Source organism: Balaenoptera ricei, chromosome 7 (genome assembly GCF_028023285.1).
Source record: "Balaenoptera ricei isolate mBalRic1 chromosome 7, mBalRic1.hap2, whole genome shotgun sequence".
Taxonomy (NCBI): Eukaryota; Metazoa; Chordata; class Mammalia; order Artiodactyla; family Balaenopteridae; genus Balaenoptera; species Balaenoptera ricei.
In genome coordinates, this window is record NC_082645.1 from 40,188,659 (window position 1) to 40,204,207 (window position 15,549).

A 15,549-nucleotide genomic window follows, 5' to 3' on the forward strand; every position below is an offset into this window, starting at 1 on the left:
GCAGATTATGTTTGTTTGCAGCTTGCAGAGTTCAGCTCTCCATGCTCATTAGAGCTAACTGTACACAGACACCTTCTGTGTGTGGTGCCTGAAGCCCCACGCCAGGCCTGGCATGGTGTTTACATCCTTTGATAACACGATTATTGAGGATTAAGAAGTATAAGTAAAATGACAGTCCATGACAATCAGTTCATCAACAACACTGAAGGAAGCGTGCTTTCTTAAAGGCATAGAACTGTGTGCCAAGCACCTGATGCTCAGAGATTTGTTGGAATGGATAAACCCTCTCTCTTCCCAGAGCGGCGGGTAATGTCATTTGGCTGAAAGTCGGTCTTTAATTATGGTGAGACTGCTTAGTGCACCCTGATGGTCTTACTGCTTGCTCTTTCCCATTAATTCTGAAGTTGTAACCCAAGTCCAGAGCTGTTTTGGTGTGACCCGGAGGTTACTTGAGTTTCCCATTTGTGTTTAAGTAAATAATTGTGATCAGTAATTTCCCTCTGGAACCCTTAGAGTATGGCAATTACATGAAATCTGCTTGGCTCTGTCATGCATGCCCAGAGTTAGAAATAAGTGCATAAGGCATTTGGAATGATAATTTCCAAGATATGCCTGAGCCCCTCAATAGCTCTGTGTTCCCTCTCTGGCTCATCAATATTCTTATCGTCAGTTTTAATTGCACAAACTCAAGGAGATAAGGCAAATGGAGGGTATATTCTTTTAAGCCACAGAGAAGAGATGGTTTCTATTCTCTACCACTAAGCTGAAACCATATATTTGCTCCAAGTATAAAAGCTAATGCTCGGGGCAATATTTTCTTGTTTGCCTTTTTTTTTTTTTTTGGCTGAAAAAGTATATTGATATTTCTAAAGTAAACTGTGCTGTAACTGGCTAGGAGACAGGCTGGCTTGGGAAAATGAATTAAATAAAGTGTATGTCTGAGTACGCATTTATAAGAGTATTCACAGTCTCAACAGCTCTTAAAGGAAGGCAGTACATAATTAATAATGATGTACTCTTTGGTTTTCTAAAAACCAAAACTTCTGGGTAGCAAATGCACAGTTCTCTGAGAAATCAATGGACGTTAATTTTACAGAACCACAAGTCACATTTATAACAAGTGGAGAGAAATAAAAATCTTGACACATCAACTTCATAAAAATTAGGTAAGTATTTAATTAGGCAACCTATTTTGCTGCCTTGTAGAAATTCTAGAAGGTCTCGTGCTCTAGAATACAAATAGTACTACAGAGTTTTATGATGACTAAACCATAAACTGATGTTATAAACTCAAATAATTTAAGAAATGACAAAACATGATAAAGTGGGTCAAATAGGCAATAAAATAGAAAGGCTCCAAATCTGCTAAAAATAAAACTCTGTCAAATTTCACCATGCAACTTCATAACTATTAGACACTGAGCAAGTCCCTTAATATCCCTGAGCTTCAGTTCCTTCATCTATGAAACAGAGATTCCGATATTTTACTCAGGTCAGAGGGTTACTGTGGAGACAAATGAAGTATTTATGACAGTGTATTTAAAAACCATAATGCGCAGTACAAATAGTATTCTAACAATATTTAACATCATGTGGCAAAAGTTCTTTAAGGATTGTCACCTTTGCTATTACTGTAAAGAGCTTACTAGCGTGCTGGTCATGGTCACATTTTTAATTTTCTTCATAGATATTTATGCCTATAATTTGGATCAATGGTCTACAGTAGGATATTAGTGACTAATGATCTAAATAGCTTAGCTTCTCATAAATGTGGATAACAGAAAGAGTTAATTCAATAAGCTGTCCTACACATATATTCTCTCTGAAAATGAATCAAAATGGAAAACTATTAAAATAGCCAATGTGGTTAGAACTCAAAGAGCCACAATAGACAGATCAGTGCATAGAGAAGGTAGTAAAGAGGATAATGACGTCTTTCTTGCTCTGTCAACTTGCTGTGTGATATCTTCTCAATCCCTTTCTGATTCCCAGTTGCCTGTGAAGCTTGATGAAGACAAGGATAACAGCTATGAAGTACTCTTTAGGAAAAATTTATTAGAGAGGGGGCGAAGGGGGGAAAGTCAGCCAGGATGGGTTCCTGTAAAGTTGAGCCTTGGCCTCACGACTACTGCCCTTGGCGGAGGGGTTAGGGAGGCCTGAGAAGGGGCAGCTGTGAGCCCTTAGCCGGTGACATTGCCAGTGGCCTGGGTGACGAGCACCAGCCAGCAAAGGGCTCCTAGGTGAAGCACCAAACAGCATCTACCACAACTGCCATACACCTTCTTACAAAAAGCTATTCTCTAACAGAAGTCAGGTAAATGTGTATTACAAACAAATTCTCTTGAAAGTTACTTTCTGCTCTTTGTCTCATCTTAGTCAAGCCACTTTGGACTTTGCCTTAGAACCTGGTAAGTGGGCTTATCTTCTCACACATATCCAGCCCATGGCCGTTTCAGTAACAATACCATCTTGCCGTACAGGGTCTACCCTGCAAGGAAAATGTGAAGTTGATTAAAATGGCTTTGACAACTAAGATATTGCTTCTCCATTTTCATGTTACCTTCCCACTATCCATTTTCCATAAGTATCCAATTTACTCTCTGACTGACTGTCTAGGGCCAGCAGGGTGAAAAGCTGTCATCAAAACTACGTATTAGGCATTTAATTATGTAAATTTCAGACCAAAAATATGTAACTAATAGTGAAGCAAAACTCAGAGTGCCTTTATCAAAGAGCCCTTCTCTCCCTAAAAAATTTCCAGAAATATATATTTCTGAAGCTAAGTAACTTTCGTTTGGGACATGTCACACAGTTTGTCTTCATCTGAGAATGTTGTCATAAACATTTTGTAGTTTTCTGATTCCTGTTTATTGCCTGCCCTCCACTTGACTGTAAGTACTGCAGGTGTAGGTGTCTTTCCTGTTCACCAACACCCAGCCCAGTGCCTGGTTCATCACAGTGCTGAACAATTATTTGTTGAAAAAAAAATTATGACCCTTAGTCTATTGCAGCTTTAAAAATTCCTGGAGTAGTGAAGCCTGTTTAAATGCGTTAATTCAGTGTCTCTTAAATGAATTTGTGCACAGACCTACTCTTCTCCGCCAACCCCCATCTGGAATATATTTTGGGAAATACTACCTTAAAGCAAGAAAAGACAATTCAATAGAGGTTGGGATTTGACCTTGGTCTAGGTGGTGATTGTGCTGGTCATTCACCTTCCGCCCTTCCCCAAATCCATTCTCCACCTTCTTCTACCCTGACCTTACAGGCTCCATCATCTGGGCTTTAACAAGCTCTGGTTTCTGGTTGGATTTGGCCAATGTGAGGCAATGCAAGAGATGAAAGGGCAGGAGGAGAGAGGAATTTCTTTCCTTCTCCCCCTGCTCCCACTGCAGTTCTGTCTGTGGCTGCATCCCTCCATGACAATTGCTTCTCCCCAGGAGAACCCCTTCCATTCTCTAAGCTCATCCAGGCTCCAGTAACATGTTCCCTTCCTCCTCCTATCTCAGTTCTCAGGGAGGTAATGACTTCCTCAGGTGCTGTCCTTGGGATCCTCAACTTTGCCTGTAAGTTTCCGTAATTATACCCAAACTTCCCTAAAGAATCCTTCTGTTATAGTCTCTACAGATCCCACCATGCCTTCTGTTTCCTGGGGGCCCCTGACTATACAGTGATGGCTTCTTCAGTCTGGAATGGACTGCCAAGGGGAAATCGAACACCTTCCTGGCAGAGTTAGAGCTTCACATTGTGGTTTTGTTATTTTGATTGAAGTTTTATGAATTCCCAGAATTTCCTCCATACCAGTACAGGTTAGCACAAAAATAAATCCCAGAACCAAAGTAAAGTACTCGTATGAGTTATTCATCTTTCTAGCTCACAGTTGGGAGGTGAACTATGTATTAGATGGTTTTAATCTATTCCTCACACAGATTCTGAGCTTCAAAGAAAATAGGAACTTATTCCTTGGGGCCATCACTCCTCATTTTTAATATAGTTCAGGACACTGTAGGCACTCATTGCACATTAATTCAACTCATGTATTCATTTAGATGATGGCCACAGCTGCTGAGAGTAGATGAAGTGGGGGCATTATCCATTAGGTTCAGATTAAAGGGTAACATTTGGCAGCACCGTGGACAAAGGGAAAGAGGGACACATTTGTGAAAAGAAGGTACCAAATCCCCAGGTGTAATGTTTAGCATCTTTTTATGTGACATAAAGACGGGACTAATATACTTGCTTTTTATTATGACAGACGGCAATAATTAGGATCTGTCTAGTGGTGGTAGAATAGTAAGAGTGCTCTTTGGGTCTATGAGCATATGCTCTGTAGGTAGGGGTGATGATGTCACTGCAGGAACTGTTGGTTTTCTAACTAGCTTTAGTAGGTATATTTGCCTTAGAAATCAATGGACTCCACAAATCAAATAATGTTGCAAAATAAAGTTCCCTAAGATGTGTGGAGAGAAAACTTCCCATTCTGATGAATGGGCTATAGAAATCCATGCCTTGTGGAGGTCCCCACTGGCCGTCATGAGCAATAGGAGGAGGTTATGATTAGGGGAGCACTAGTCACAGACGTGTCCCTTCAGACAAGTCCCTAAGGCTGGTCAGGTAGCAACCTGCTATTTACCATCTCAGGAAGCCTGCAGCAGCGTTAATATAGACACAGTCAATTAGAGCTGGTCTTTTCCATCAAAGATTTTGTGAGGTGTAAACCCAATATAACCACTGCTTCTGTTTTGATCTCTTTTGCTCCTTAGCCCATTTCTTCTTGGCATAGTTTCCATCACCTTGGAGATTATTTTGCAGGATAAAATGGTTGCTTTCTAGTTTTGTGGGTCCTTGATATGGGTTATGTGTTTCCCTTCTGTGGAACTGGTTCGTAGGATTTCAGGCTAAACCTGTTTGGGCAGCTAAACTTGTGATGAAAATAATAATAACCCAGTTCTCCTATTCTTGCTTATAAGTATTTATTTTAATAATCATTTGTTTGTATGCTTATCTCCTTCTCAAAGTATTAGTTCCCCGAGAGCCTGTCTCTTTAGTCTTTATGTTGTCTTAGGAGCTGACTCTTCCCAGGACGACTAAGGGTGGAAACAACCCATCCCCCCAGGGAAAGCCCAACCCTGGCTTTTTATCTCCACCAGAAAAATGATATCAGAATCTACAGGTATAGTCCCCAAAGTCTGAGATACTCAGTGTTAACACCATGTGTAGGACATCAACAGTTTAGCCTGAAATCCTACAAACCAGTTTCACAGAAGGGAAAATGGTTAAGCTTTAGCCTGGTCCAGAGGTGACCACCGAATACTCTTCCTGAGTGAGACTAGGATCTAGGCTTGTACCATTTTCATTTCATACTTTGAGGTCTCAGCCCCAAAGCTCTTCAGTGTTCTCTGCTTCTGACATGGGTAACTTTTTAACAGTTTAGCAATGTATAGCCAGAGAATCTCAAAGACCTTATTTCTAGTAATGGTGTCTATTATTAGCATGAATCAATTTGCTTCTTTTAAGATTCATTACTGTAAATAAAGTATAGCAATTTAATGTAGTTTCCCAACTTTATTCTGCGTGTTGACATTGTGTTTCTGCTTATTCTGCATTCTGGTGGTTTTCCCATAGTGAACCCACAGATTGCATCAAGGTGGAGCCAATCTCCAACTCTTGCCAGTTGAAGGAAGCTTTGTTTTTCATTCCTAGTAACTCCATTAAGATTTCAAAGATTCTGGGGGGCTTCCCTGGTGGCGCAGAGGTTGAGAATCTGCCTGCTAATGCAGGGGACACGGGTTCGAGCCCTGGTCTAGGAAGATCCCACATGCCGCGGAGCAACTAGGCCCATGAGCCACAACTACTGAGCCTGCGCGTCTGGAGCCTGTGCTCCGCAACAAGAGAGGCCGCGATAGTGAGAGGCCCGCGCACCACGAGGAAGAGTGGCCCGCGCTTGCCACAACTAGAGAAAGCCCTCGCACAGAAACGAAGACCCAACACAGCCAAAAATAAATTAATTAATTAATTAAAAAAAAAAAGATTGTGTAAAGAGTGAAGTAAGTCAGAAAGAGAAAAACAAATACTGTATGCTAACACATATATATGGAATCTAAAAAAAAAAAAGGTTCTGACGAACCTACGGGCAGGAGAGGAAAAAAGACGCAGACATAGAGAATGGACTTGAGGACACGGGGAGGGGGAAGGGTAAGCTGGGACGAAGTGAGAGAGTGGCATTGACATATATACACTACCAAATGTAAAATAGATAGCTAGTGGGAAGCAGCTGCATAGCACAGGGAGATCAGCTCCATGCTTTGTGACCACCTAGAGGGGTGGGATAGGGAGGGTGGGAGGGAGATGCAAGAGGGAGGGGATATAGGGATATATGTATACATATAGCTGATTCACTTTGTTATACAGCAGAAACTAACACATCATTGTAAAGCAATTATACTCCAATAAAGATGTTAAAAAAAAAAAGATTCTGTAGATATGTTTCAGACAGAGGATAAACCCAGGGTATTCTGTGTATTTCCTACACTGTTTTCTACATTTGATATATTAACGTAGTCCTTGAAAAATCCAGGTAGATCATGGCAAATTATGGAGGACCACCATAAACTTAATCAAGTAATAGTCTCAATCACACTAACTGCTAGGTACAGTGTCTTTACCAGAACATAGCAACAGAGCCTCTTGTACTTGGTATGTAACTATTACGCATAAGTTCAGGCTGTATCAGGAAGTAGAAATCCAAAGATGGGCAGATATAACCAGTCAGAGCCTTGTCCAAGGGCTATGTTAACTAGTCAGCTCTCTGACAGAATATAATTCAAAAGGACATTGTTATCATGATATTCCACAGAACATCATACTAATCCACTGCTGTGGAGTTATTTTGAGCTCCTTCTGCCTGTAGTCTAGTAGATAGAGAAAGGAGTTACTAGAGTTACTTACTAACACTGTTATCTTGAAGGGATATGGTTACTTCTGCAACACGGGGGCAAGGAGAAGTGTATCTGAAATTCAAGAGAGTCACTGGGGAAGCTTTTCTACACCTAGCACCATGAAAGGATGTTCCCTTCCATGTCCCCGGGGAACTCAACATTCCCTTACAATCCTGCAGCTTTCTACTGCAAGACCCACTGCGTTCTGTCTGAGGGTTTCCCTCTTGGCTCATGCATGAGGCAAGTCAAAATGCCAGTGCATCGATATTCCTGGAAACAGATCTCAACCAGTGATGGATGGAAGTTGGTGGATAAATACCCCAGCTTCCTCTCCTTTGGGAGGGAACCAAATAATCCTTTCAACAGGCCACTGCTGCAGAAGTTTAGAGAGAGAATAACCACAGTGGTCTGGATAGAAAAGGCTTCATGGAAGAGGTGGAACTTGATCTCCTAGAAGAAAGATCAAATTTTGACAAGTGGCAAAGAGAAGGGAGAGCATTAGCGAGGTGGAATGGTATGGGCGAAAGTCTAGGAGTATAATAGCTTTCTTTTATTCAAGTAGGTTAAGCTAATATTTCTTACCCTCCCTTACATATACCAAGCACTGTGCTAGGTTAATTACCTACTCTATTAAGGAAGAAGAAGTAGATTGATGTGGCTGGGAGTATTTAAGTAGAGAAACTTCAAAATGTATTAAAAACCGCCCTGGAAATTTGAATTTCAGCAACAAGCGTTTGGGGTGTATAGGTGGGATTTGACTAGTGGGAGTGAGATATACATTTTAGAAGCTAATTCAATAGCATGAATAGCAAAGGCTGGAGTAAAGTGATATTGGAACATAGGAGACCAGTTGAGAGACCCTTGCAATAGGCCAGAGAAGGTATGACATCACATAACATGGGCCTCACTAGGATGAGGCCATGTGGACTGGAGAGTAATGTTCAGATATGAGCCTGTCAAAGATACACTAGGGAAGAGGGAGAAATCAAGGAAGACCCCAAGGTTTCCTAGCTGATGGTGGAGGGGGTGGGGAGATAGCAGATGATAGAGAAGGAATGGACAGTCTGGAAAGTGGAAGAAATGACCAGCTTGCTCTACCACATCCCTCTTCCTCTTCCTGAAAACCCTCATAGCTAGGAGCTTCTGAAACCTAATACCAAATTCAGTTTTTGAGGATTCGATTCACTAAGGGAGGAAGTGTTGAACGAGATTCTAAGCCTCCCTGAGCTCCTGCCTCTTGTATTCCTCATGAATCATAATATTTACTAGAAGGGGAACTGTACTTCCTAATTCCCATTCCAATTTGCTGTCCTCATGGAAAATCTTATTTTTGCAACACCATTAGACATGCTAAATTTGGAATTTCCCAACTCCCATCAGCATAAGTGATAGTTTTAATGTTTCTTAAATACAGTGTTTGGGCATTTAATTATATTATGCAAAATTAGTAAACAGCTATTTCAAGACAGGGCTGATTAAACTGAATCTGCAAGGTATGGTATTTATTAGTATTGTATTTTCAGGACCAAGTGATATAGTGTCCTAGCTCTTGAAGTTGAAAGATGAGTGGCGCCTAGAAAATGATTTAACAGTGATGACGGCTGGTGTTTAATGAAATAGTTGTTTTGATGATTTCTTGTAGAACTGATTAGACCCCTGAGGGGCTGGCTGAGAGAGAGAGACATGTGTACTCTCCTTTTTTCCTTTCCATCACTCACATAGCCCCACGGATGCTCCTCACCCATTCTAGAATTTTTGCTCTTTTTCACATTGCTAGATGTCCTGTCAGCTCAAAGAGTTGCTGACCAGGGAGAATCCTAGCACTGCAGATGCTGTAGATAAAGATGGCTGTAGATAAGGGACCGAGGGATTGTGGAGGGAAGATGATGAATGGAAATACTGAAAATAAAATACATCTTTATGCTGGTCCTTCAGCTAAAGCCATGGTGTCTTTTTAGCGTTCACCCTTCTGCCATGTGATGAGGTGCCTACAGAGTCCCATGCCTACCGTGCTGCTATGTTAATTTCTTCAGGTTTCTTTGTAAAAATAAGGTGTCCGTGGCAATATATTCTAAAATCTTTTTCATCCTCTGTATTCCTCTCCCTATTTGTATGCCTTTTCTTATTTTTAAGGAATTCAGAGTGAAAATATATTCGTTACTGGATGGTTTCTGGTCTATGAAATCTGCCTTCATTCCAGATGTTTATCTATAACAGGATTCTACAGCCAGGCTGTTGTTCCAGAGACTGACTGGTGAGGAAGCAGTTTGAGGGCTGATTTAAGACTTTTGGTCAGATTTCACCAGACCATGTCTCAAGATCACCACCAGAGACTTTCTTTCTGTCTGTGGCCACCTGGATATTATGTGCAAAACACTATACTAGTTTGATCATATATAAATCCCACTGGTAGCCTGCTTCAGGGAAAGTTGCTGCTCTTGGCCTATTTGCCTTTCCCAGAACTCCTATGAATATCTTAAAATATGGATATCCTGCATAGAAATGTACTTTTCAGGATGTAATAGAGGACAAATTAAAAATCTGTGAGTTTCATATGCATGACTTTTCTCTTGTTATCTCAAATTCCAGTCTGTGAATAGCCTCCCTTCCTCCCTTGGGCCTGAAGCGGGTGATGCTGTCTTGGGTTGAATATCCCAGGGCTTCAGCTCTGGGAATCATTTCTATACCTCCCGGAAACCATGGGGATCGACATAGTCTATGGTATATTTTCAACTGTGTGGTTGGGTCTTTGGTTATTTTGGAATCAATACATTTTTACCTTTTTCTGCTCTTTGTCATCCCTTTTCTTTTTTGCCCCTAGGATTTTTCCTTCTTTCTAGTTGTTCCTCTGTATCATTTGTGTCTGCACTTTTGTGTATCATCTCCATTTCCTACTGGTAAAGGCTTTTGGTTAAATTTTCAACTATTTATATGCTCTTCGCTGAAAAAGACGTTACTTTTTGTCATTTCTGCATCTTTTCCTTTCAGGAGCTAGCTGCCCTTCCCCTATTTGATGGCACTGTCTGACCACATGGTCTCACCTCCTCTGGTACCCAGCTATGGTTGGTCCAGCCCTTTAGTCTGCACCTGATTGGCTCAGGTATGGGCATGTAACCTAAGTCAAGCCAGTCATAGTTCTTTCCAGGATTTTTGTGAGATCTTTCAGGGAAGTGGCCCATTTTTACGCTTCCTTTGGGACTGTTAACTGTAAGGAGAGTAAAGCTTAGGACCGGCAAGTATTGCCTTTGTTACATCGGGGGGAGTCTCCCTCAGAATGAAGCCAACACAGAGAAAAGCAAAGCCAAGAGAGAGAGGGCTGCATTGAGTCCTTGACATGGTTGAGCCCCAGGCTCCCAGCCACTCCTTCTCAGGTACATGGGCCAATAAGTTCCCTTTTCTGCGTAAGCTACTTTGAGTTTCTGTCCCAGCACCTAAAAGATTTCTGACTAAACCACAAACACGAAATGCCAGTTATAAGTCAAGAAATGCCACCTTAAACAAGAGAAGGTCTCATAGCCTACGACTAGAAATATAATTTCACATATATTTAGTAACGAATTGTGAATGAGAGGGACTAGATTCTTTCTTACCCTCCAGAAGGTGGGGACAACAAGCCCAGGTGTCCCTAGTTACACCCAGTCCTGCTGAGTGCTTTTCACCAGTGCTCAGAAACAGGTCGCTCGAATGGGTCCCTAGCATCTTTGTTCCTCATCATGCTGCCTCACCACTTTTTTTTAAAGCCCCAAGGTTCTGTCCCCCTCAGGTCACTGCCTCAAACACCAGTCTGGCCCTTGCGAGGCAGAATGGAGGCTGCTCTTCCCTTTACCATTCCTTTTCAAGCCTGAGAGAAGGTCCTTCTCTTGATCTGGACACCACAACTGTGAGCAGAGCCCATCTTACTGGCGTGTGGGTCGGCTATCCTCATAGCCCACAGGCCCAGCGTGGAGAGGCCAGGCCACTCCGAGTTCTTGAGGCGTGTCCAGCCTCAGAGCCAAGGCCCAGGGAAAGCATGCAAATTCTAGTTCCTCCAGTCTAAGGCCTGCCTCTCCAAGCCTTATTTCCTGTTCCAGAAGCAACTTAGATCGCTGACAGAGGCAATGCCTTCTCCATGTGGGGAAAGCCTACGCCACCCACAAGAGCACGGTCTTGCTCACTGGGCCCAGTGGGCTCATGACTCAGGACGTACCGACCAACACCAGCGCCTGCAGCCTTCAGTGACACCTTGTGTGGGACAGCGCCAGTGCAATCCAGTCAGTTCTGTTGAATTGCTTCCTCCGGTGCCTTTCTCCCAGTAAGAGGTGGAGATCACCCCTTAACATATACTATAGTCTTCATGCTGCCTAGTTAAGACACACTCCTTAACACTGCCTAAAACTGAGTTCGAAGAAAAAGAAAGAGGGTGCAGTGTAGAGAGTAAAGGGAATGTGTGTCGGGAAGTAAGTATGGTCGTTAAGGAAGGGGTATCTAAACAGGAGACATCAAAGCTGGTTCCTGAGGGAGTAGGAGGAGCCAGGAAGAGAAAACATTTTGTTCCCAGAAGTGCAAGAGACTCAAGATTTTCAAAAAGGTGGAGGGAAGCCGTGTACAGTGGGAGAGAGAGAGAATGGTAGCAAGGTAGCAGGAGTCACATCATGCAGACAGTTTACAGATGTTTGAATTTTATTCTAAATGCAATGAGAAGCCATTGAAGAGTTCTACATGGGTCAGATACTTAATCACATTCATGCATTTAAAAGACTAGTTTGGTTTCTGTAGGGAGAATGGATAAGAGGAGGCAACATGGTAAAGAAGGGAACCCAGTGAAAAGGCTTTTGCAGTGGATCAAGTCAAACATGATGGTGGCTTGGCCAGGGTGGTGAAATAGAGATGGAGAGATGGAGACTGATTTGAGATATTTTGCAGGTAAAAGAGACATTTTATTGATTATTTGTTGTAGGGGGTGCGGGAAAGTGGCATCAAGAATGATTCCTATGTCTCTGGATTACACCATTGGATGGATGGTGGTACCATTTACTAAGAGGGAGAAGACCAGGGGAGGAAAAGTTTTTGAAAAGAGGGGGTAGGAATCAAAAGTTCAGTTTCAAGGAGGACAATTTTGAGATACAAGAGATTCACATGGAGACATCATATAGGTTGGTGAACGGACCAGAGCGCATTTCAGAGCCTGGAGATTATTTGGGAAACCTCAGCATGTTGGTGATATTTAAGCCATGCAATGGGATGAGATCACCTGAGGACAAGGCCCTGGATTAAGCCTCAGGAACTCCAATAATTAGTGGTGAGGTAAAGGAAGAGAAGTTGGCAAAACAGACTATGGAGAAGCTGCTAAGGAGGAAAACCTGGAGAACGCAGGATCCGAAAGGCCAGCAAAAGAATATCTTCAGATGAAGGAGAGCTTAGCTGTGAGATCTAGAAGAAGAGCTCAGAGAAGTAAGCACTGGGTTTTGCCACATGCAGGTGATGGGTGGCCTTGCCAAGGGTTCTTTTTGGTGGAATAGAAGAGACAGAAGTCAGATTGAGTTGAGGAGTGAAGGGGAGAGGAGGAAGTCGAGACAGCAAAGGTGGAGAATTAATTCAGGGACTTGGTAAAGGGAAGTAGGGAAAAGGGAGTAGACACTGGAAAAAAAAAGTGGGGCCTGAAGTGTTTTCATTTTCTTAGATAGGAAGTACTAGATAGTATTTACTGATAGGAATTAAGGAATTAGGGGAAAAGTAAATAAGGACTCAGGAGATTGAGAATGACAAAGAGAATGAAGTTCGTAAGAAGGGATAAAGTCAACAGTAGTGCTTTTCAAATGTTGGTGTACGTGGGCCTGTAAGCCCCCGAGGAAGCTTGTGAAATGGCAGATTCTGATTCATCGGGTCTGGCGGGGTCGGGGAGGAGGGTGGGAGGGCTGAGATTTTGCATTTCTAACAGTTTCCCAGGTGATACTGATGATGCTGGTCCAAAGACCACTTTGAGTAGCAAGGGTGGAGCAAAAAGGGATATGCTTTTAAATGAAAAAATGGAGAAGAGAAAGGAGGGCATACAAGCCATCTCCAAGAGGGGAAAAGTAAGCCCTAAAGAAATGTAGTTAAATTTTTGTGCAGAGTTGAGGGCCCATTTGAGGTTTGCAAGTATGAACCTAATGTGAAACCAGTCTACAACATTTCGTAGCTTGGCTGCCCACAAGAAGAGGGAGATGGTTGGATTTCTCTATTGTTGGGGTTTTGCCAATTGAGTATGAGAGTGGGAGTAGGGGTTAGAGAGGAAGGTCTTTTCCAAACTGATTGTAAGGATGATCATGGAATCTAAGCTGGACAAGAATGGAAGGGGACTTATTGTTCCTGCCAAATGTATGTCAGTTGTGATGGCAACGTTAATTTCTGTGAAGAGACATGTCAAGGTCACTGTGGAAAAAAAAATACTGGCTCATTATACAAGCACATGCTATTGTCTTAAAAAACACTGATTCTAATTGAGAAATGAGAGGTATCAAATAGCTATGGATTTTCTGTGATTCCTGTGTATTAGCTAAGAATGTGTTTGGCTGTAAGAAGAGATGACTCAACGAATAGTAGCCTAAATAGCATCTAACATAACAAGAAAGGTAGAGGTAGAACCATTGTTCTTTTTAACTGCTCAGCAATGCCATTTTGGATCCAATTTCTTTGTATCCTTTTTGTCCTCATAGTTATTTCCTCCTGCTTACAAGACGGCTGCTGCTGCTCTAGACAGCCCTTCCACATTCATATCAGGAAGAAAGGAGGAGACGATAATGCCAACTGCAATTGTCCTTTTTTATCAGAAATGCAAAATCTTTCCCAGAAACCTCCTAGCAGACTTCCACTTACATTGTATTGTCCAGAATCTCATCACATGTCCATTATGCAAGGGAAGTGGGTAAAATGAGTATTTAGCTTTCCTACTTTCCATGATAGAGGTTGACAAGGGATAAAGGTGTTGGGAATGGGTGTTGGTTCAGCCCACCTATAATATCTGTCTCATTGAGAGCTGGCTGGAGACCTTATCTAAGTATCTCTGTTTTAGAGCAGTCAGTCCACCAGTAATATCCTATTATGTTAAATGTACTGTGCTCAATAATAAAGAACTGTCTTCTCTTACACTTGGTTCTCTTTCTAGTCTTAGATGGCATAAAGGTCTGTGTTTGAGCAGGAATATGGAATATACTGTTCCAATAACAGAGACCTGTTATTCTCTGGGCCTGCAATAACTCTTAACTGGCTCATATTCCCAAGATAATTCAGTGGTTGCTTAGGGGAAAGAAAATAAAGAATGACAATGTTCAATAAATGTTTGCCAAATTAAGAAAGATGGAAGAGTATGAATTACAGAGGCCCCAAAGATCTATCTACTGAAATATAACTCTGTCATCATTCCTTTCCAAATAACAGACTGTACATTTATTTGGACTAAAATTCAAATGTTATATATGTTAATTTGTAAGTCCCAGGCTTCACACAGTGATGGTTGCACATGTGTCACATTTGTAGTAATAGCTCGATTCTCGATGCTCCAAAGCCCCTGCCTGCCTAATCGGCAAGATATCTGATCTCTTCCCACGACCCTCTCTCCCCTCGTGTCCCCAGATGTCATTAGCCTTTCTCATGTATACATTGTCCACAGTCCTTTACTGAGTTCCAGAAAGGAGACAGATAGACGTTGAAAGCTGTAGGAGCAGAAACTTCTCTGTTGCAGCATAGATAATAAACCCCAAAGACAGTGTACATAAAGCAAATATGCCTAAAGCACAGATTCAGGAGCCAGATTGCCTGGGTTCTAATCTCAGCTCTGCCACTTGTTAGATATGTGACCTCGGCCAATTACTTAACCTCTATGTGCCTCAGTTTCCCCATCTGTAAATTGGAAATAATAATCATATCTTTCCTAGAGTGTTGTTTCGATGATTGAATGACTAAATACATATAAAGAGCTCAGAGCTGTGCCTGGCACTAAATAAATACTATAGAAGTGTTTGCTCTTATTATTATTACTACTACTACTACTGCTACTAATACTACTGTCCTTATTTATATTTTTAATAACCAGCTAGTGCCTCGCACCTTGGACACTAGAAACATTCAATAAATATCTGTTGAGATGTGTTTTGAAGGAAGGAAGATGAGGGCAGTTAGATGGTGGGTGATAAGACTTGTGGTATCTATTAAAAGTGATGCTAATTTTTAGCTCAAGAAACCAGAAAGAATAAGAAACTGTACACGACTGCTTCAGAGAGAATATCTTCTTGCCCTCTAACTTAGATGTCAGCCCTCTGTATCCAAAAAAATGAAATCCTGTGTTGCCACTTCCTAGATTATTAAAACCCCCTGGAATGGTGCCTTTCATGCCTCCAACCCCACACCTGTTTGGAAGCTCATATGGGCTGCTCCCGAGGAGAGAGACCCACTGTCAGCTGTTTTATATATCGTGGTTTCATTGCTTCAAAAGGTTTTTTACAAAAAAAAAAGTCACCGCACTAGATGAATCAAGAAAAGAGCATATGCAGCTGCTTTTCAGGGTTTCTTGTTTGGCTGACCCAGACCCAGCACCTCATGCATTTCCTGGTGGGTCTGAGTAGAGCTCTGTGTGAATTGCCCTCTGAATCAAAAA

General features: G+C 41.9%; 1 long non-coding RNA gene across 1 annotated transcript in view; it reads right to left on the reverse strand.

Annotated features, from left to right (window-relative positions):
• Positions 1-2,427: 2,427 nt before the first annotated feature.
• The window catches only part of LOC132368935 (uncharacterized), a 33,741-nt gene continuing 20,619 nt past the window's right edge, over positions 2,428-15,549 (reverse strand). The window contains exon 4 of the long non-coding RNA XR_009504190.1: positions 2,428-2,488. This is a non-coding gene — a long non-coding RNA (uncharacterized LOC132368935). The remainder of the gene's footprint in view (positions 2,489-15,549) is intronic.